Source organism: Bison bison, unplaced genomic scaffold, assembly GCF_000754665.1.
Source record: "Bison bison bison isolate TAMUID 2011002044 unplaced genomic scaffold, Bison_UMD1.0 scf7180017864192, whole genome shotgun sequence".
Taxonomy (NCBI): Eukaryota; Metazoa; Chordata; class Mammalia; order Artiodactyla; family Bovidae; genus Bison; species Bison bison.
In genome coordinates this window covers 537,678-559,232 of record NW_011494764.1, presented here as the reverse complement: position 1 = coordinate 559,232, position 21,555 = coordinate 537,678, and the positions used below count along the sequence as shown (strand labels likewise).

Genomic DNA, 21,555 nt, shown 5'->3' with positions numbered 1-21,555 from the left:
CCCACCCCGAGTCCTCTGCAGGAGCAGAGCCAATCCAGCTCATTTGCATAATGATGAAGCCCTCCAGTGCGGGCTGGGTCTTAAGAGGCTCGGGAAGAAATATGCCCTGTCCTTTGGAGAGGCGCACAGAAGGCTCTGTGCAGCCCGGGAGGAATGGGGCGCCCAGCGGGTGGGCAGGGGCGGCGAGCAACCGCAGGCTCGCTCGCCAAGGACAACTCAGCTCTGTCGCCTGCTGAGCCTGTGTCCAGCTGGCCCAGCAGAGAAAGGACTGCCCAGGGCTGTAAAGCAGCAGGAAGTGAGGTTCTGAGTGCCAGCTCCAGATTCGGGCTGGACAGACCCAGGTCACAGTGACCGCCACTCACTGTCTGACTGACCTTGGGCGAGTCACTGACCTCTTGGAATCTCAGTAGGACCGGACAAGGCAGCCGGTAAAGCGCTGATGAGAAGGGGCTGGTAAAATGCAACAACCGTCGGCCATTATTACAGTCATATCATCACTATTCTCACCTCCGCATTACTGGATCTATCCGTCGATTTGCTAATTCTGCAATGCCAGGTATGGCGCTGGGCAGGCCAGGAGGCACAAAGATACCCATCCCCTCTTTGCATGGCCTCAGTGACACAATCGCTCTAAGGGTCTGAAGGCAAGGGCAGTGCTTGCTCTCTGGGGGAGGCAGGGCTGGAAGGGGGCACACGGGAGCTACTGGAGGGCCAGTACAGGTCCTCCTTCTTGGTCTGGTTGTGTTCCATTTCCAGAAATTCCTCAAGCTGTACATTTGCTGTTTGTGCATTTTCCTGGATGTACATTATATCTTGATAAAGCTTTTTTGTAATGTTTTGTCTACATAAGGAGGGAGATTAGCCAGGTGTGCAGAGCACCAGGCAGGAAGGTCAGCTTCTAAGGAAGGATGGATGAAATATTTGGGATGAGAGCTGGGGCAACATCAAGAGGGAAGAGATTCCTTCTGTGAGAAGTGAGGACGACCTCAGCGGGTGTCGGGCATGGTTAGGGGTTCAATAGCTTCCTGCTGAATGAGTGAGTGAGGAAATGAATGAATGACTTCTTTGCTGAAGAGGGGGCCTTGCAGGAACAGGTGCTGAGATGCAGAAGCAGGGAGGGCATCCCAGGGGAGTGCCAGGGGCCCTGTGGTGGACTTCCCATTTTACAGATGAGGAAACTGGTACTGAATGAACTACACAGGCATCATCCCAGCTTGGCCCACCCTGCGCCAGCCAGGGGGAGCCCCGCCCCCTACTCCATCCACTCACTGCCTCTGGTCCCTTGAGATGAGCAGCCACAGCTGGAGCAGTAGCTCAGGCTGAAACGATTCTCCAAAGTTGCCTGTGAGCAGACACGGCTGCTTTAAATGGCAATTTTGCAGTTTGGGGTGCAAAATTCTTTTCCATGGCACACGGGGAGTGGGCAGAATGGATCTGCCCGTGCTGTGTTGCAGTCCTGCAGCCCCAGCAAGCCCGCACAGACACTGGCCATGGCTGGGTTCACCGAGCCTTAGTCGCTTCAGCTCCCAGATGGGACAGGAGGCCCAATAAATATTAACATTTACTAAGGGCTGACTGTGTGCCAAGCATTATGCTAACCACGTCCCATGTAGGATGAGCGGATAAGATCTGTAAGAGGAGGTAACAGGAAGTGACACAGCCCAGGCATTTCAGCCCTGAACTGTGTTCTTAACTGCCTGAGCTGCACTAACATCCTTACCATTATTAATGATTACCATTGGTAGAAGAGGGATAAAGGCAATTAAATTCAGTACTTAATTTCTGTTATGGCCAAAGCCTAGGGCCTGGGGTTGGGACGCTAAGCATGATAAGAAGTAAACTATCTGCAAGGAGATTTAAATTGTTAAACCCATCAAGATTATTATTAATTTTTTTGTTAAGATTATTTTAAATGATCAAGCACCTGCTCAGCACATACTAAGTCTACAGTAAATGTCTTCTAAGGAAAATAGTTAGCATTTAAAAAAAATATTTTAAAATTTTTTGGTTGTGCCAGATGGCACGTGAACTCTTAGTTGTGGCTTATGGGATCTAGCTCCCTGACCAGGGATCGAACCCGGGCCCCCCGCATTGGGAACACGGAGTCCTAGCCACTGGACCACCAGGGAAGGCCCAGTTAACCTGTTTTTAGGGAGATCACATTTGCGTCCCTCCTGGCTACTCTCCATTCTATTTCCAAAAACCTCCTACATCCACACAAACGGTGACTTCCTCCACTTGCAATCAGTGATTCTTTGATGAAGAAACAGCAGTGTGTCCTTGGGTAAGTTGCTTTCCCTCTCTGAGCTCAGCGTCCCCCTCTGTGAAAGAAGGTGGAATCAGGTTACTCATAAAGTCCCTCTGGGTCTAGAGTACTAGGAAGCTAGGGCCAGTCCCCATCCTAACTGTAGAGGACCTTATCAGGCAGTTGCAGGATACAAACGAATAAGCATGTGAGAATTTCACTAAGAAGTTCAAGGTTCAAACTCGAGGGCACGACATCAGAAAGAGACACTCAGAGTGAACGCACAGTAGCAGCCAGAGAAAGCGGCCTTGGAAGCTTGCGACGTCATTAGAAGGCACAGACTGAGATGCCAAAACCGGTAGGCAAAAAGCTGAATTTTAATGCTTTGAGAACATTCTCTGTAGTCCCCACCAATCCCTATTGTTTTATACTCCAGAGCCCAGTGTTACTGTCCTGGTCCTCGAAGGCCCTGTTAAAGAGAATTCATTCTTCAAAAGCAAAGCCCGAGGAAGGAAGGAGCATATCTGAGGCATGAATGCCCGATGCCGACAAGCTGTGTGCCCTTAGGGAAGTCACCTAAGTACTCTGAGCCTCAATTTCCTCACAGCCAATAGTGGGCACACACCTGTATCTTTATTTAATATTCTTTCCAGGAAAAAAAAAATCAACCATATTTCCAGCACTCCCAGCACCCTAAAGCAAATCATCAAGTTCGGGAACCCCAGTGGAAACCTGTATCAGTCAGGACAGGATAAGAAATGCCCAGTAACAAATAAGCCCCATATCACAAGGGCTGCAAACCACAAAGGTTTAGTTCTCATTTGCCCTCCATGTCCATTGCAGGGGACTCTTCTCATGGAAACCGCTTCGGCACCGCAAGACAAGACAAGAAGCACCTTTGTTTCTGACACTGAGAGTCCCTGTACCCCAAGGAAAGGGAACGTTGGAGGGTCTCACCCGGGCAGGGCAAGGCTCTGGCCTGGGAGCAGTGCCAGGCACCTCCACTCACAGCTCTCTGGCCAGAATCAGCCACTCATCTCCCCACCCAAGACAAAACGGCCAGTCCATGTGACTCCAGCACGTTCCAAAGGACGCGAATGACTGCCACGTTCTCAAGCAGAGCCAGGAGGCCCAGCAGAGAGCTCCAAGAATCTCAAGACAGGACTCAGGAAGGGAAGAAAGCAAATGCAGCCTGGAAACTCACAGTGGTGACAAAGGTTCTCAGAGAACGTTCCAATCGCCCAGGGCCCAGGGTTCAGAGGAGCAAGAAATGTGCACCCTGCTCGCTGTCTCCCCTGGGTGAGCCCTGGAGTGGCAGGGGGGCCAGACAGAGACTCTCTGGGCCCTGCAGCCTCTCCTGAAGGTGGAGGGGGATGTTATCCTTCCGGCCGCTGGCTCTCCAAAGAGCGCCCAGGTAAATGCCAGGTGCTGTCCTGGGGCTTTCGGCAAAAGTCGCTCTTGATGATAATGGCTTTCAGAGGCGATGCGACTGCACGCCTGGCATCTGAACGCCAGCGACGGAGGCAGGTTTTGCATCTCTAATTAGGACGGGGATTTTTTTTTTCACCCCCACACAGAATTTACATAATTGGGAAGGAGGTTACGACATGGCCCCTCCCCACCGATTGTGTGTTTTGCAGGCCCTCCTTCCATTTTCCCTTGCACACTTCAAATCGAAGGGAGAAATGAATCGATTTGAATTTTTTGAAATTAATTATCATCCTTGCCATGGAAAATGTATCTGAGGCCTTCCATCGGGAGTTGAGAGAGGAAGAAGGGGGTGATCTCGTGCAGAGAGGAGCCCTGGGAGGTGACACACGTCCCCCTGATGCACTCCTAAAGCAAAACCTCACCCCTCCCACGACCTCACCAGCTGGTTCTCAGAGCACCTCCCGATTGGGTCTGAGCATTCTTTAGAATTTTTTTTTTAGCACCAAAATTAATGCTTTAAAATGTCACTTGCTACAGTAAAATTTATCAACATTATTATATACCATAGAAACTGCCATCCCAGACAAATGCACGACATTAAAATTTGGTCTAGAGCTCCCCAGAGGAAACGTTTGCGGCAATTTGTATAACAGTTTATATATTTATGCTATTTAATGGTACAAAGCAATAATTATGACTTCATTCACTGATAAGCAACGGCATTACATAAATCTGATGCGGATTTAGAACATGCCAGCCCTGACACCAGTGTACTAGTTGTAAATTATGTTGCCGTTAAAAAAAAAAAAAATCCAAGCAAATATGAAGGAGCAGCGGGAAACTAATAATGCATCTCCAGCTGTTCCAGTTAACCTGCAAATGTGGCCATCTGCACCTCGGGAGGAAGAGAAGGGAGAGGCAGGAGGCGGAGCAGAGAGAGAGGAAGAGCCGCCTCCTGGAAGCCCCAAGCCTGCCCCGACCTCGGACCCATGACCTTGCTCCTCCCGCAGGCAAACCCAGCTTGGATCAGGCAAAGGTCCCCAAGACCCAAGGGTCCTCCCTCTGCTCGTCTGGCGCCCACGCTCCTGTCCCCTCGCCAGAAAGTCTCGGGTGTCATCTTTCCTTTCCTGCCCTCGTAGGAGGCTGGGCTTCCAGCTCTGAGTCCTATTCACTGCAGCACCAGGCTCACCAGGCGGTTTCCTTTACAACTTTCTTTACTTCCTTTTTCTTGTCTTGTTTCTGTCTCTCTCGCTCTCTCTCTTTTTTTTTTTTGGAATTTTAGTACTTCTGCACAGACCCATCTTGCATTAAGAAAAGGTGGGGCAGTGGTGACGGCAGAAGGAAGTAGTTATAGTCATAGAGAAGAGTGTGCCCAGTTCACAGAGTTCCAAATGGAGCCGGGACATACAGGCTGCAACCAGCAGATGAGACGGAAATACCAAGACTGCAGGCCATGGTTCTGGGCGCCCACCGCCCAGTGGGTTTCCCAGTGATGCAGCCAAATGGGTCCAGTGCTGCCCAGGGCCCACCCCAGGCAGTCTCGGGGCTCCACTCTGGGGCAAGGACTTCTGGTCAACCCCGTGTCAGCTGTGGCTCCCGGGCACTGTCCTTGAGCTCTGCTGACCATGACGACTCTCTGCCCTCCAGAGACTGACAGAGGAGCATAGATCCTTTGATCACGGGCTGAACACTTCCCACAATTCCCTCATCTAATCCTCCTAACCACTGTGCTGGGGACTGAATTAATCCCATTTTACAGATACAGCCACTGAATCCAGGAGAGATTCTAGAACTCACCCAAGATCAGCTCATCTAGTGAACCTCGCTTATAAAACACAAGGTTTAGAAGAATGTTTGTAGGTCATCTGACCTGTGTTTCAAATTTTTAAACTGCAACCCACAGCAAGAATTATATATACCATGACCTAGCCACACACTACCACATACACAGAATCGCTGCCCCCCATTAATGAAAATCCACTTAAGCTCGCTAAGTGTGATGTACTCAGGCCGTTTCTTTCCTTTTGCTTTTCTTCCTCTCCTTTCCTTCCCTTCCTTTCTATTCTGTTCTGCTGCTGGACTCTGCTCCGTCTAGTTCCTCTTTTATTTTGTTGGCTGTGACCATCCAAGTTGACTCCATGATTTGCTAACGGGTTGCAGCTGACAATTTGAAAAACACTGGCTGTTTCAACTCCCTCGTTTTACTGAAGGAAAGCTGAGGCTCAGAGAAGGGAACCCATTTTGCCCAAGCCACACAGGTCTGTGACAAGTCAGAAGTCTAGCCCAGGCCTCCAGCCCTCTTTCCACCAGACGCTGTAAAGTCCACGTCATCCCAAGCCTTTCCTGCGCTCCCCAGCACCCACTTTTGGCCACAGTGAAGACGAGCAAGCTCTGGACCTGTCAGATCTCTGTTCTTAGTTGGGGACAGAGAGAGCACTGTGTGTGTATGTGGTGAAACAGACGGGTCAAGGAGGCAGGGAGAGGACAGGCCCCCAAGAGGGGCTCCCAGTTCATTCAGTCAATTCGGGGGCAGGGCTGACCCAATAGGTCTACCCTTGAAGGTGACAACCCACTGCCCCCGAGCCAGAAGGGAAGAGTCAGGTGATAATCCACCGAGAGGGCTGGCACCCTGCCTGGCCCACCGGTATCCTCCACCAGGGGTAGTGTTCCTTCTGCTGCCTCCTACAGGAAGCCTTCCTGGCTAGGTATGTGGGGGACCTGGCTATAGGGCTATAGACACAGAGGGAGGAGGGAGCAAGGTGATCCTTGCAGGACCACAGGCAAAACCAGCACAATCTCTCCAGGGCCTGACTCTCCCTTGGGACCATGGTGTCCCATTTCCGAGTGGGTCCCCAAAGGAAGGCCCTCAGGCTGGAAAACGGGCCAGAGGCATGGTTCAGTCCTTCTTCCTGCTCACAACTTCCTATCATTTTGGTAAAATGATTCCATAACTCAGAAAACAACATTTTTGGCTGCTCCAACGTTTGCAGATTTTCAACAATCCCAGTTCCAATGTCCGGCCATCAGCTCTCCCACCCCAAAGTTCCTAGAGCTTCTCCCTTCCTCCAACCCCAGGGACATCAGTCCCTTTGGCCAGCTGCATCTCAGAGTACAACTCTATCCGCTGCCCCACACATCAGCTTATTCACAAGACACACTCTCAGTATTGAGGACACGGTCTTTTTATTTTTATGGTCTAAGCAGCATCAATTCCAAGAACTAGAAAAACAATCCCTCAGTGGGAACCTATTCAGCGACTCGCCCGGCAAGTCCTGCAGGCCGAGCTGGTAGCTCTGTCTTCTTAGCAGCACGAGGACAAAGGACAGTCAGGCCTGAGGGCTGGGGTCAGGCCTGCCCACACTTCAAAACCCACAGCGCGCACCTGGGCTGGAATCCAGACGGCAGAATAGGTTAGGAAAGGCCGACACTTTCTCCACTGGCAGGGTGAGGAGACCCTCGGGAGCGTGAGAAGCTGGGGGCGTGGGGGAGACAGGCAGGCGGACCCCTGATTCTGGGCCAGCTGGAAGGGAGGTGCTGGGGCAGGTGGATGGACAAAGTGGCCTCTAGCTTGGGTCAGGGCACAAGCCATGGTCAGTATCACCCTCAGCCCACAGCAGTGGCTCTATTCTCTTTCAGGGGTCATAGTATTCAGGAGATTTTTGTAATTAGTTGCCAACATTAAAAAAAAAAAAAAAGAAATGTTTGAAAATATTATGAAAATCTGGAGTGTTGGTTTCTCTTAAAAACTCGGGACATCTGGGCTCCACAAGATACAATTTCCCTGGACAACAACGGCAAGGCTGGACTCTGCGGGGTCACTGGAGCCCCCACTGTCTCACACACCAGCTGTGTCACTTGCTTTTGTGACACTTGAACTACCAGGTGCTAAGAGGGAAAAGGAAACGGGGGTTCCAGCCCGCCCTGCCCCCCGACTAACGCCCTGTGTGACCTTGGGCCAGGTCCTGCCCATCTCTGGGCGTCAGAGAAAGCTGAGCAATGAAGGAGGCAGAATGCAACCACTCGCTCCCTCGGTGCCCCCAGGACACAGTCTCAGGCGCCCTCAGAGGGGTGAGCCAGGTGCGGTTTCCTGGTGGGCAGCCAATCTGGGGGACAGGGCGGCCCCCGCAGCCAGCCCCGCCGGGCCCGGCGCCAACCCCGAGGCGGTGCTGACGCCACTCCTCGGCAGCTTGATATGAATATTGTGTCAGAGATTGGAGATATTAAGAATGACAATGCATTATTACTGCAGCAGGGAAATCTCCTGAGTCCTAGAGATAGGATTTCGAAATCCTCAGCCAAAAATCAATAGTAATGCCCAAGAATTTATAAAAGAAGCACGTCAGTCTGCATTTGAGAAGACACACTTTCAGCTTTCTGGCTAAAAACCAAAGGGACAAGTTCAAGTATGTCATTCTGGAAGGGCAGGAAGCAAGACGCAAAAGCTGCCCTCGACGTCCCAGGGACGGAAGGCGCCTGGCAGGCTCTCACGCGGGGCCGAGAGGCCACCAGGCAATCAGAAACCCGCGGTGCCCCCCAAGGGTTCCCTGAGGCCCCTCCCAGAGGGGAGAAGGACGCAGGAGAAGCCCGCTTCCCCGATCATTCTGGGACGCGCTCAGTCCTGGAAACCAGTGTATATGGAGGAGACGAGAACAGAGAGGTTTAGCCTGGGATGCCAGGTCTATTCCGAGCTATAAAATGGGCAGAAAATAGTGGTCCCATCTTCCTCCTGGGTTTGTTACAAGATCAAAAATTAATTAAAAACAAACAAACATGCTTTAGGAAGCATTAAGACCCAACAGAAAGGGCACTGGCTCTGAAGACGGAGAAACTGGGTTAAATCCCGGCCCCACCCTGGGAAGATGATGGTAATAACACCTACCTTGCCTCCTGGGGGTGTTGTAAGGTGTGGTACCTTGGTGTCTGGCACAATATGGAGTCTTGATACAGTTTCGATATTATGATCAGTATTACAAATATAAACAATTATCAAGCATTACAGCATTACCATCTTAGATGGTAACCACAATTACTCTTAGTAGATCAGCTGAGAGTGTTAAGTTTTTTCATAAAATATTGTCATTCACTAGTACAGGGCTCCCCAGATTACAAAATGCTTCCATTATTATTATTTTTTTTTTCTGAGTGATGCTGACAAAATGAAGTGAGAGAGATTCCCCATTTGTCAGGACTCTAAAGCCCCCAAAAGTAATGGGACTGAACCAAGGACATGAACCAAACCAGCAACAGGAAAGTGATGCCTCCATCCCGTCTTGGAGGCAGGGAGGACCCCCAAACCTTCCAGTGACTGGCCCCCATCTCCAGTGCTCATTCCTGTTCTGCGCTTCCAGGTGCCCCCTCAAAACAATGACCTCTTCTCTCCTTTACTGCTGTCTCTGTGAGGGCTTCAGGTAACACAATGGTAAAGAACCCACCTGCCAATACTGGGTTGGGAAGATCCCCTGGAGGAGGGCATGGCAAGCCACTCCAGTATTCTTGCCTGGAGAATCCCATGGCCAGAGGAACCCGACGGTCTATAGTCCATGGGATCACAAAGAATTGGATACGACTGAAGCGACTTTGCACAGAATAGCAAGATGGTAATTGGGATCTTAGATACTTCAATAAGAGTTTTATTTTCTTTGGTGTTTTCATGTTTCTTTCATATTTAATTGTTTAAAAAATTATGAGAGACCTCACGGACGCAAGGCAAACATGCTTACATTAAAAACAGGGCAGAGGCAGATATATGAGACAAGAATTTCCCCTAAAAATAGCACCAAAAACAAAATACACTGGCCATTTCATAATAGTCCTTACTGCCCACATCACAGGCCCCTCTTGCTGGAATCCCAGGCCTTGCTATGAGGCAGAAGCCTCTTATTCCCAGGAAGAAACTCTCCAGCCTATGCCGGGAGCTCTTAAGGAGTTCAGGCAGAATCAGACTCACAGGTGTTCCTCAGTAAGCAAAACCTGCACTTACTGAGTTCTCCCTGTTTTCCAGGTCCCAGGCCAAGCATTTTGCATGTACTATCTCATTTAATTTTAGCAATGTGCTTTTACTATCTTCCCCACTTTACAGATGAAAAGGATTAACTCACAGGTTGAGTAGCTCGCCCAAGAACATAATGCTAACAAGTGATAGCTGTAGGATTTGAATTCAAGAAAAACCCTACGTTTAACTCCTACACTATAACATCTCATAGATTATAAATGGATATGTGGATGGATAGATGGTGGATGGACAGATGAATAGTTAACTGGATGGTAGGTAGAAGGACAGACATATGAGTGGACGATAAATGGAAGCTGAGTGAGTAAGTTGATGGATAGATAAATGAGTAGGTTAATAGGTAGATAGATGGTGTGGAGAAGACAATGGCACCCCACTCCAGTACTCTTGCCTGGAAAATCCCATGGACAGGGGAGCCTGGTAGGCTGCAGTCCATGGGGTTGCACAGAGTCAGACACGACTGAAGCGACTTAGCAGCAGCAGCAGCAGATAGATGGTGGGTGGATGGATGGATGGATGGTGGAGAAACAGATGAATGGATGGATGGAATGGGGGTGGATGGCAGATGGACACCAGTCATGCACCAGGCCAGGACTGCTTCCTTCCTTTAACCTGATGCCTCATCACAAGAAAATAAACAAGGACCCAAAGACTGCTCCCATCCAAACTTCAACAACCTGCTGTTTCCCTCTCATCTCATGTAGGAATTACCTTTACCCAACCCACCTAAGGGCTGAGTTTTCAAGCCTACCAGGCCATTGGCATCTCCCTGCCCCTGGAAGCTTTCTAGTTGTGGGGGGTAGGGGACTTAGAGGGCATTAAGGAGAAAGCAAGCCATGCACAGGGGTGGGGCAGCCAGTCCACCTTGCTCAGAATATTCACACTGAAGACTGATTGGAGGTTTGCTCATTTCGAAATATTCCCTGTGGGGTGCTCAGGGCTGGTGCACTGGGATGACCCTGAGGGAGAGGATGGGGAGGGAGGTGGGGGGCTTAGGATGGGGAACACATGTACACCCATGGCTGATTCGTGTCAATGTATGTCAAAAACCACTAAAATACTGTAAAGTAATTAGCCTCCAATTAAAATAAATTAATTAAAAAAAAACCTCCAAAAAAATAAAATAAAATAAATATTCCCTGTGGCTCTTCTCACCCTTCAAGACACAGCAAAAGTGGCACCTCTTCTCCAAAGTCCTTCTCTTCCCCAGGACAGACTCAGATGCTCCTTCTCAGCATCCCACACACATCTTTCTCTCCTAACATCTCTCTCAATTGATGTGCTGGCTGTCCTCTTCCAAGGGGTTACAAATGGGAGAGGGGAGATTTTGCCCCATCAACTCCGAGGCCCCCATGGCCCTCAACTCAGCACTCTGCACCTAGAGGGGCTCAATAACTACATGTGCAATTGACTCCAACATCCCAAATTGAGACTTTCAAGGACTCTGGCCTCCTTCCACCGCTCCTGGACATAAGTAAACAAGTCTGGTCACCAGGCTGCAGAATTAACCACCTGCAGTTACTTCTTTATCCACAAGAGAGCACAGTCTTGGAGTTCCACACAAATTCTTTTGTAAATGCCTGGTGTACTTACAGAACACTGTATAACTCAAAAATTATAATTAAAATGTCTTAGCTCCTGTATTTATAGTAACATTTAAACTACTGTGCTTTCTTGAAGTCAGTCATTTACTTGGGAACAGCACAGTTTATGGTGAACAGATCTTTGAAACAGTACCGCGGGGATCTAGGCCAGGCACATGTAACTCAATATATGTCAACAGCTGTAAAAATATTGGTGGGAGAAGCCAGGAAAAAAGCCATGAGCCCAGATCAAGTGCCCTGTCTCTCACATCTGACTGTTTGCAGCGGCTCCCTCCTCTTCCAAATAATTGGGCCATTTTGGTGCCCGCTGTCACACAAGGTGGGCCCTCTTTGAGGCTGGATGATCAAAAAGGTTATAAATGAAAATGATTTCGATGTTGGCGGCCTGGAGAGTGACCAGGGCGTGCGCGGCGGCAGAAGGGCCTGTTCTAATCTTACCAACTGCACGCCGCCTTCGGAGAGTCTTCCTAGGGCGCGAGCAGCTCCCCAGGGTGAGGCCATGGTAAATTCCGCCTAATCCCTTCTGCATACAAATGAGTGCCTGGCAGGAGGAGCCGACCAGACACTGCAGCCCAGCGCTTGCTCCTCCTTCCCGGGTTGGCTGTCTTAGCTGCACAAACAATCGGAGACGGTGGAGAGATTGGTGGGCTGGGGGAACCCCAGGGCTGGGCAGACAGCACCCTGACACCATCGTCTGGCAGTGCGGACACAAGCCAGGACGTCAAAGGGCGGCATGGCCAGAGGTTGGGCCAGAGGATGGAATGAGATGTCCATCAACCTCAAGGCAGTGGGGGTGGGGTGGGGGCGTCTCTCTTTCAGGGGCAGGGGAGCTATAAGGCGATGTGGTGGTGCAGCGGGCACCCAGTCCTTTCAAAGACACTGGATTCACCAAAATGCGGGGCCTAATGTCCCAGAAGGGACACACGGGAGTCAGGGGCCTCCTCTCCAACCACCAGATGAATGGAGGCCGCAAGCAGGAGTTCCAGGGAAGGGCCCGAAGGGAGGATGTGCCACCCTGAAGCTTCCCTGAGCACCAGCTCCTCACGACCACCCAAACAGGGCCACCCTACAATGAACTAAGTCAAGGGCTGGATGCTAAATTTGAGAGAAGGGTCCCAGATCTGGGAATCTGGGAGGCCCAAAGTAGTAGAAGAGTCAATAATCAAATGGGGAGACGTCCCAGAGAGGGGATGGGGTGTGTGTCCGGTCACAGAGAAAGGGAATGGGTCAGCCAGGACCAGAGTCACACAGGGTCTCTTGGCCGCACGAGGGGCTCTGATGTCAGTTCGCCTTCCGTAAGTGGGAAGCAAGAGCTGTTCCTGAAATCAATTCCGAGCCCTGCGGCCCACTCAGAACTTAAGTGCTTAGAACCTGGGCTCTTGGATGGACCTTGGGGAGACAAAGCCCACATCTGTACTGCACTTGATCCTCACAACTGGAATGAGTGAACGTGTGTACAGCATTTAAACTGCGCTTGGTTCATGGGCACCTGAGAAGTATTAACTGGTGTGGTGATGTTCACTCAGTGAGGGGAGAAAGTCTCATGGCACACTCAGGTTCACGGTCGTCGCACCAAGCTGGTCTCACTCTGGGGTCCCGTCCCAACTTGGCTGATCCCAGAAGAGATGAGTGGGCTCAGATGGGGCCCAGGGAACACTTCCCAAGGTGGAGGGGACAGTATTCCTTTGCTCAACAGTGGATCTATCAGATTTGGGCACACACGCATATCTACACATCACAAAAGTTATCAGTTACCTAAATTTGCCTGTGGATTCACACACACACACACACCATCCCACATCCACATCTTCCATGAAAACCAGCAGGAACTGCACATTTTGAGGACCCAATTAGGCTCAGTGTGTATTTGACAACCTTTCAACCTCCAAGAAGACATTTATTTTTACAACGCTCTCCAGCTGAGAAATTACTAGGTTCCCGCTCCTCCCTGAATCATCTTGGCATCAGGAGGCACCAAGGTGAACCCGGGAGTGAGGAAGGGGGACCCACTTGGTGAGGCTGGGCAGTGGCTGTCATGACCACTTGGAAAGTGGGTCTTGGGGGCATGGACTGTCCAAGTTGGGGGACAAGTCCTGAGCTCCTTCGGAGCCTGGAGAACCCACTCCCAGCCCCAGCTGCCCACAGAATGGATAATTCTGGAGGACTAAGCACCTCTTCCACTTTCCATCATCCTTTGGCCGCTTGCAGCCATCTTGGGAGGCAGGTGTGTGTCTGGGGTGGGGGTGCTGCCCATCTCATGGCTAAGGAAACTGAGGCCCAGGCCAGAGAGGCCTGAGACCTGCCCTGGGACTCCACCTGGGACACTCCCACTTCCTGCTTTGCGCTGCCCCACTTGGTACTCTCTGTGTCAGGTCACCTGGAAAAGCTAGGCCAGTCGGGGAAGGAGTTTCGGAGTTCGGGGACCAGGGAATGGGAACAGAGCATGGGAAACAAAAATAAAGAAGGCCTTCCTTGGTGATGAGGTAAGAGGAGCATGCGCATCAGCCCAGGTCAGACGGCTCGAGACTCCCCTGGCTTTCCAGAGAGGCCCCAGCCCACCTCGTCATTAGGTTCTGTCTGCAGACATGCTCTCATCAGTCACACCTCACCATCACCAGCTTACCTCTCTCCCAAGGGCTTCCTCTTGCCCTGCCTAAGAGACTAGGACTTCACATCCTTGCGGAAGAAAAAGAGTAGACAGTGGTATGTTTTCCCACGGATGGCAGACCTTGACTCCTGGCGCCGCTTACCTCTGCCAAGGTCCAGCATTTGTGCACATGAACGAGGTCTCCAGTATCAGGACCTGCGGGGCATTCCTGGGCAATGACACCAAAGCCCCTGGAATTCACGGGTATTTCATAGCAGGTCTCTTATTCACTAACATCTTCCTACACTGCATCTTCCTTCACTACTCATCTTCCTCTGGGTGAAATCAAGGCACCGGTGGACCTTCCCCTGGAGTAGAAACAGTGTCTCTGATTGTAAGTTACAAGTGAACGACCATAGCTTCAACATCAGTCTCTCTTTGAGCCTTGCCCCACTAAATATCATGGTGCAGTTGTCAGGGTGAAAGCTGTTCTCAGAAAAATACCACCCCATCACAGCCTTGGGGTGGGGGTACCAAGGAGAACGTGTACTCTGGATGGCTCTGTCTGCACCTCCGACTCAGCTACCTCACAAGCAGCAGGTTGGCGATTAGCAAAGTAGCAATAGGGTCGTAGCGGGGGACAACTGCCATGGTTGTGACAGTGCTGACATGGAGCGTCAAGCCTGCTTCTCCCCCCACCAGGGTCCCCGCGTAGGCAGGAGCTCTAAACATTTTAGGAAAACTTGGCCAATCACTGCCGTGAATCTTTACTGCCTGGACAGATTAAACCCAGGCCCCAAGTGGCTTCCCCAGTTGACAATTTTTCTTTCAAAAAGGCAGAAGTTGCTGTGAGCCAAGTTCTTGCAGCCGAATTCCTGGATACAGTTTCCAACTATTCCAATCAGCCGGCTCTGCGGTGGGGCTGGGATTTCAAGCTTGCCACAGTATGAAGTCCAGTTTGGGCTATATTCCCTTCCCTCTCGCAGCGTGATGAAGGTTTCCCCGCAAAATCAAAAGGCTTACTGTCAAGTTTTCGATTGGTCTGGGCTCCACACTATCATGTGTGTGGTGATGGGAAAGAATATGAATGCGGTGCCGGCTCTACCATGGGGCCTGGAGGCCTCGTCCAAGCCGTCCAGGGACCTTATGAAAGTGGAACGGAACTCTTTGCACGTATATTCCAACTAATGAAATTCCCCAGACGCGCCACAGTGCGCAAACCCAGTGTAAAAAAGAACAATGGCTGGATAAAAACCGAGGCAAGTCCACCGAGCACGCTGAAGACAAACCAATGCTGCTGATGCAAGGGGAGGCCAAGCCCAGAGTCTGCCCCCCTCCACCCCTTCTTTTCTGTCTCTCTTTTCTCCTTTTGCACTTGGAAGCTAATGTAAATAAGTCACCACGTTTCTAAGGGAGGAGGGCTGCTCTTTACTTATTATATTTTATAATATATTGCAAGTTCACCCAAGGAGGCTGATGGTTTGGAAAAACACACAGATGACACTCAGGGCCCAAACTGTTGGATGCTTTACGTCTCTTTTGTCCCTTTAAACCATGATATGTATAGGCAGGTATATAAACCAGTGCCGTGCTGGAGCCAGCTCTTATTGGCTCCTGAGAGCAGATCACGTGCTTCTCTTCCGAACCCCATGTTCAGTGAAGTCGGATTGGTGGGAGCATTCACACCACAGAAATTGGTGAACACAATTCCTTTTTTTTTCAGACAGTTCATTATTAAATATTTATCAGTATATTCCATTACTGTGTGTATAGATGGATGGATAAATAGATGGATGGATGGATGGAGATAAATACATAGTCGGGCTTCCCTGGTAAAGAATCCACCTGCATTGTGGGAGACCTGGGTTCGATGCCTGGGTTGGAAAGATCCCCTGGAGAAGGGAACAGCTACCCACTCCAGTATTTTGGCCTGGAGAATTCCACAGGCTGTATAAACCATAGGGTCGAAAAGAGTCGGACACGACTGAGTGACTTTTACTTCACACATGTGTATCTATATTTTTAGATGGATATACACATATGGGCTTCCCAGGTGGCACTAGTGGTAAAGAATCCACCTGCCAATGCAGGGGATAGAAGAGACAAGGGTTCGTTCCCTGGCTCGGGAAGATCTCCTGGAGAAGGAAATGGTGACCCACTCCAATATTCTTGCCTGGGAAATCCTACGGACAGAGGAGCCTGGGGGGCTATGGTCCATGGGGTCACAAAGAGTCAGACACAACTGAAAGACTGAGCGTGCACACACACGTATGTCTATCTACAAAATATATGCATGCATGCATATATCTATACACACGGACAGAGAAAGATTGCATGCACAGATTAACCACGAATGTCTGTTGCCCCTAATTCATAATTTCTCTTTAAATATTCTTTGAACGCAATACTAAAACCAGGGGTTCAAATGAATCTGTATGTTTTTATAATAAAAAAGAAAAACCAACCTGTTCTCCTCCAACATAATAGCAATAGCTAAATTGAATCCTTTTCGCCAGGCATTAACTTTCTCCTGACTGCAAATTTGCTGTACTTGTATTTTCTTCCATCCCCAGAATTAAACACACTTCTAATTTCTCACTTCAGGTGCATTAAGTGTGGTATAGGGCACAAATGAATAATTTTATTGGTAATAAATTTTATAATCCATGCAGCACTTGCTGAAATGGATGTGTTCTGGATGCATTCATTATTTCTCCTGATTTGAAGACCACGGGATTGCAGCCTCCCTGCTCACTGCCTCTGGTAATTGCTGCCTATTTTCTACTGGTTTGAGGCCCGACTGACAATTCAGGCACATGGCTCTGCTTTATGTGGATAAATTATAATAACCAGTTTATCCGATTATTACTTTTATTAATTTAAGAAACTATACAACATTGGTGAGTGGTTTCTGTCTCCTGCAGACAGAAGTTACCCTGCCAGCTTAATGGTGCCGTGAGGAACTGGAACATGTCGCTAAAAGTAACAGCTCAACACACTCTTCTAAAATCATGCAGATAAAAGGTGAATGGGAAAAAGCATGGTGGGGAAGTAGGCTGAGTGAGATGGAGAGAGGAGAAGCAAGGAAAAGACCAGAGAGTTCTCAGGACTTTCCTGGTGGTCCAGTGGCTAAGATTCTGCACTCCTAGTGCAGGGGGCCCAGGTTTGATGCCTGATCAAGGAACTAGATGCCACAAGCCACAGCTAAGACCTGGCACAGTCATATATACATGAACTAAAATTACAACTACCATATAATCCAGAAGTTCACTATTACAAACAACAAAAGAAAGACCAAAGACTTCTCGGTTGGCTTTAAAATTGCTCGGATAGTTAAGAACAAGGTTTTGAGATCAGACAGACCTGATTTCGGTTCCAGCCAGCCCACTAGATCCATGTAATCTTAAGTCAACTCTCTGACCCTCTGTTTCCTCATCAGTAAAATGGAGCCAAAATAATACCTTCCCCTTAGGACTCAGGAGGATCAATGAGATACTGTATGTATTATACATACAGTATCATGTATGTGATATTATACATGTTAGCATGGCAACTGCTAAGCACCCAGTGGGTGGCAGCTGTTGACCCTTTCGGGGCCTCCACACTGGAAAGGAAGCCAGGAAAGTCTTTGTATCAGGTAAGAACTATCAAAATATACAGAGTTTGGAGAGAAGAGGTCTGTGGTTGTCATGGCAACCAGGGGTGAGTTCCCCACCAAGGGAGGCATTTGAGGAAAGCTGAGTATTTGTGGAAGAGGCTCATGAATGGAGTTGTGAATGGATTCTAGGATCAAACTAGATGACTTGAGGTTCTAGGATTCTTGTCAATTTACTTTTCTAGGATTCTTATCAACTGGAGTTTCCTGGTTGCTCAGACAGTAAAGAATCTGCCTGCAATGTGGGAGACCTGGGTTTGATTTCTGGGTTGGGAAGATCCCCTGCAGAAGGGAATGGCTACCCACTCCAGTATCCCTGCCTGGAGAATTTCATGGACAGAGGAGCCTGGTGGGCTGCACCCCATGGGGTTGCAAAGAGTCGGACACAACTGAGTGACTAACACTTTCACTTTCAAAGAGGAATTTGACCAAATTGCTCACATTCATTGAGTGCTTACAATTCATTGGATACTTATAACCACTTGTAGTTGTCAGCATTTTACATGTTTTCTCACTTCACCTCTACAATGGCCCTATGAGAGAGATGTTCATTACCCTCATTTTATTGATGAGGACACGGGACACAAGAGGCACAAGGGAGGTTAGGCAGCCTGTCCAGGTCATGCAGGCAGCAAGAGGCAGAGTCAAAACTCAAACGAAGTGATCTCCTCCCAGAGCCGGGTCCTGAGCCTAGGAACCTGTCTGCATCACTCCCACCCATAGCTGTGGACGACAGAGGATCAATCCACTGGCATTTGCCTGCACCAATGGCACCCCACTCCAGTACTCTTGCCTGGAAAATCCCATGGGCGGAGGAGCCTAGTAGGCTGCAGCCCATGGGGTCGTGAAGAGTCGGACACAACTGAGTGACTTGACTTTGACTTTTCACTTTCATGCATTGGGGAAGGAAATGGCAACCCACTCCAGTGTTCTTTCTTGGAGAATCCCAGGGACGGGGGAGCCTGGTGGGCTGCCGTCTGTGGGATCGCACAGAGTCGGACACGACTGAAGTGACTTAGCAGCAGCAGCCTCCCCTGGCCTGCCACTGGACCCATCCATCTCACCAGCAAGGTCAACTCGGGAATCCAAGCAAACACTTGAAACCACCACATCGGCTCAGTAGCCTCGGATCACGCCCCGGACAACCCAAGCTCATCCCCCACCATCTGATGGGTGGAGGGAAAGCACGGCAGCTTTAGAGACCAGACCTCTTCCCAGCAGAGGACCATCCCAGTGGATGCGTGACACAGTGGTATTTACCAGCAGGCTCTTTACCAAGGTCTGCATTTTCCCAATAATTAAGAGCATCTGATACTTACACAAGCCCCTAACCTTTCCTGATACACACACACACACGGCCAATCGCCTGCCCAAATGAGAATGCTGTCCATGTTTATCAAAAGCATGAATTCACCGGGATGTACCACATACACAAATGCAACTGGATTGTGGGTGTATCTGTCCTATTTATAATCATAATGGTAATAAGTGTGTAGTTGGATACCTTCCTTTCTTTGCAGTAAAGACTCACCTGGCCCTTGCAGTGAGAAGCATTTTGCTTTTGCAAAAATAAAAACATATCAAAAAGAAGGGGAGAAAGAGGAAGAAGGAAATGACACACAGATTCCTAACCTTGAGATTCTAAATTTTCTAATAATGGGGTGGTCTAGATGGACCCCCAAGTGGCCCACCAGGCTCCAGCCTTGAGTTAGACTCAGAGGCCAGAGCCAGACTCCTGTCAAGAGCATTTCTCTTCACAAGAGGACATCTCCTGTTGTTGTTCAGTCACTAAGTCATGTCCAACTCTTTGCAACCCCATGGACTGTAGCACGCCAGGCTTCCCTGTCCTTCACTATTAAAAGGCCTCAAAACTGAACTTTGAAAGCCAGGCCTCCGTGCTACAGTAAAGGGGAAACTGGTCCCAGGTGACCTGACAGCAAATGCTTCCTGGGTGAAGACAGGGGCAGCCCCCAACCCCAAGAACCACCTTGTCACTTTAGCCAGGGAGCCCTGGGCGTGGAGTGGTGGCACTGAGCTCTTGGGGCCTTTTGTACATAACCCCCGAATGTCCTTACTCACCCGACTCCCGAGCCAGCTGTCTGGAGCAAGGCACAGACAGGGTTGGGACACTGAGCCCCACTCGGTGGCCCACACCTGCAGCAGCCTCTGTGTTCCTGGCCCCAGGAGCTATGGTTCTGCACAGTTTCTGGTCTGGGAGGGACACCCTCGCCCATCACCGCCTCCTCCTCTGTTCTAAATCCCCAGCATTCCGCCAGTCCCCCTCCCAGCTCTCCTGATTAACAGCCGGCCACCTCATTTAGAAAGCGAACTTTTCTCCGAGTTCCATCCTGTTCTTGAGGTTTCGGTTGGAAACTTGGCCTAGATGACAGCTGTGTGGGCCTCTCCCCAGCTCGACCCAGCAGGAGTTCTAATACACTTCATTCTGGGGCTGGTTGCTGCTTTTAATCTATCAGCACGGCGCCGCAGCTGCTGTAAGCTAGCTGAAAATTGTCTGCATACGGGGTGAACCATTTGTAACCCTTTTCAGTGCAAGCGTGCACTTCAGCAGAGATGCACGGCCCGGATCTCCCATGCCTAGGAACTGTGCGGATCCAGAGAGGCTAAGGTCTTCCCCTCTCCAACAGGAACTTCCTCACCCTGAAAGCCACGACACTTTCAGAAGCCTGAACCCACTGGCTTGGAAACTCTACCCTCCTGACTCAACTTCTTCACAAGCTTCGGCCAGAGCACCATGGAACCCGGTCACCAGGGCTGGATCCCAGGACTCCTCTGCCTGGTCCTTGGCTTTGACGCCTGGTGAGAGGAGGGGCTTTCCTCCCAAATGAAGCAGGTTCAGATTTACGGGGGACCTCCCAAGGGCTGCGCTCCCTTAGACCCAAGGAGGCCAGGCCCAAGGAATCGCCACCTGATTCTCAGTCTGCTGGTGCTGCCAACTGTAAAGCGCCTCTACTTGATCCCCTCAGTAGCGCCGGACCCAGCGGGTTCCACAGACACAGTAGGGAGGCAGGAGTTGAAACACTTGCCAAATATGAATAGTTCCCATTCTTACAGAATAGCCAGTACCCGTCAGGCATTAAATACAATTTTAGATGTCCACAGGGAAAGAGAAAAAAGGGAGAGAAATAGGAAAATAAAAAGGAAAGGGGAAGGATGAGTGGGACAGAGAGGAGGGGATGGGATGGGTGACTAGAACAAGGAAGGTGGTCCCACCAGAAAGCACACCCACCCACCATCCCCCAACTCTGTCTCTACAGACCCCTCGGTGATCAATGGACAAAGACCATCCCTCTCTCCATTTGCAGTGAAGACGTTCTAAGGAGCAATCAGTCCCCAGCCCTCACCCCTAGAAATAATCGCTAAGGAGGAGACATCAGTAAGGTGCCCCAGCTTTGGCACCAGGCACAGAGCCCGGAGGGCATTCACAGCCCCTGCTCCCTAAGCAGGCACACAGAGAGGGACATCCCCTCTACCACCCAAGGACAGTCCAAGGCGGCTCCCTCCTTGCTCATTGGCCATTAGATTTCTGCTCACAGAGCAGCACCCACAGGAGTCTGGGTCACCAGTCAGGGCAGTCCCCACACCCTGGGCCTGGAGCAGATGAGTGCAGATCACCCAGCCCCCCAGCCCCAGCCGGGCTCCAGCACTGGTTGGAGGAGGAGGGGCCATTCCAGACGATGTGACTCAGAGAAGACAAGGGCTGGAGGGGGTGCAGGCAGGGGAGGTGGGTCCACCTTCCAAACTCAGTCCGGCTCAAAACCCAGTCTTCTCTCAGAACTGATACGGCAGCAGCTGTATCTCTTTCATTTGAGTAATTATCATATAATTAAGTGCATGAATTACAAGAGAGCCAAGGCATTAAATTAAAATATTTAATGCTTGTAAATCTGAAAATGATTACTGTGCTGATGCGCAGCCAGTGAGAAGTGAGGCTAATGGCTCAGCGGCCAGCACTGGGAGGTGGTGGCAGCGACCAGCTTCACCTCCAAGGTGGGGTGGGGGGGG

The 21,555-nt window shown here is 50.1% G+C and overlaps 1 protein-coding gene and 1 non-coding gene across 2 annotated transcripts in view; both read right to left on the bottom strand.

Moving 5' to 3' along the window:
• The window catches only part of ZNF423 (zinc finger protein 423), a 337,684-nt gene that overhangs the window by 52,311 nt on the left and 263,818 nt on the right, over positions 1 to 21,555 (bottom strand). The window lies entirely within an intron of this gene.
• TRNAG-CCC lies at positions 2,057 to 2,129 on the bottom strand. The gene has a single exon. It is a non-coding gene; the product is annotated as a tRNA-Gly (tRNA).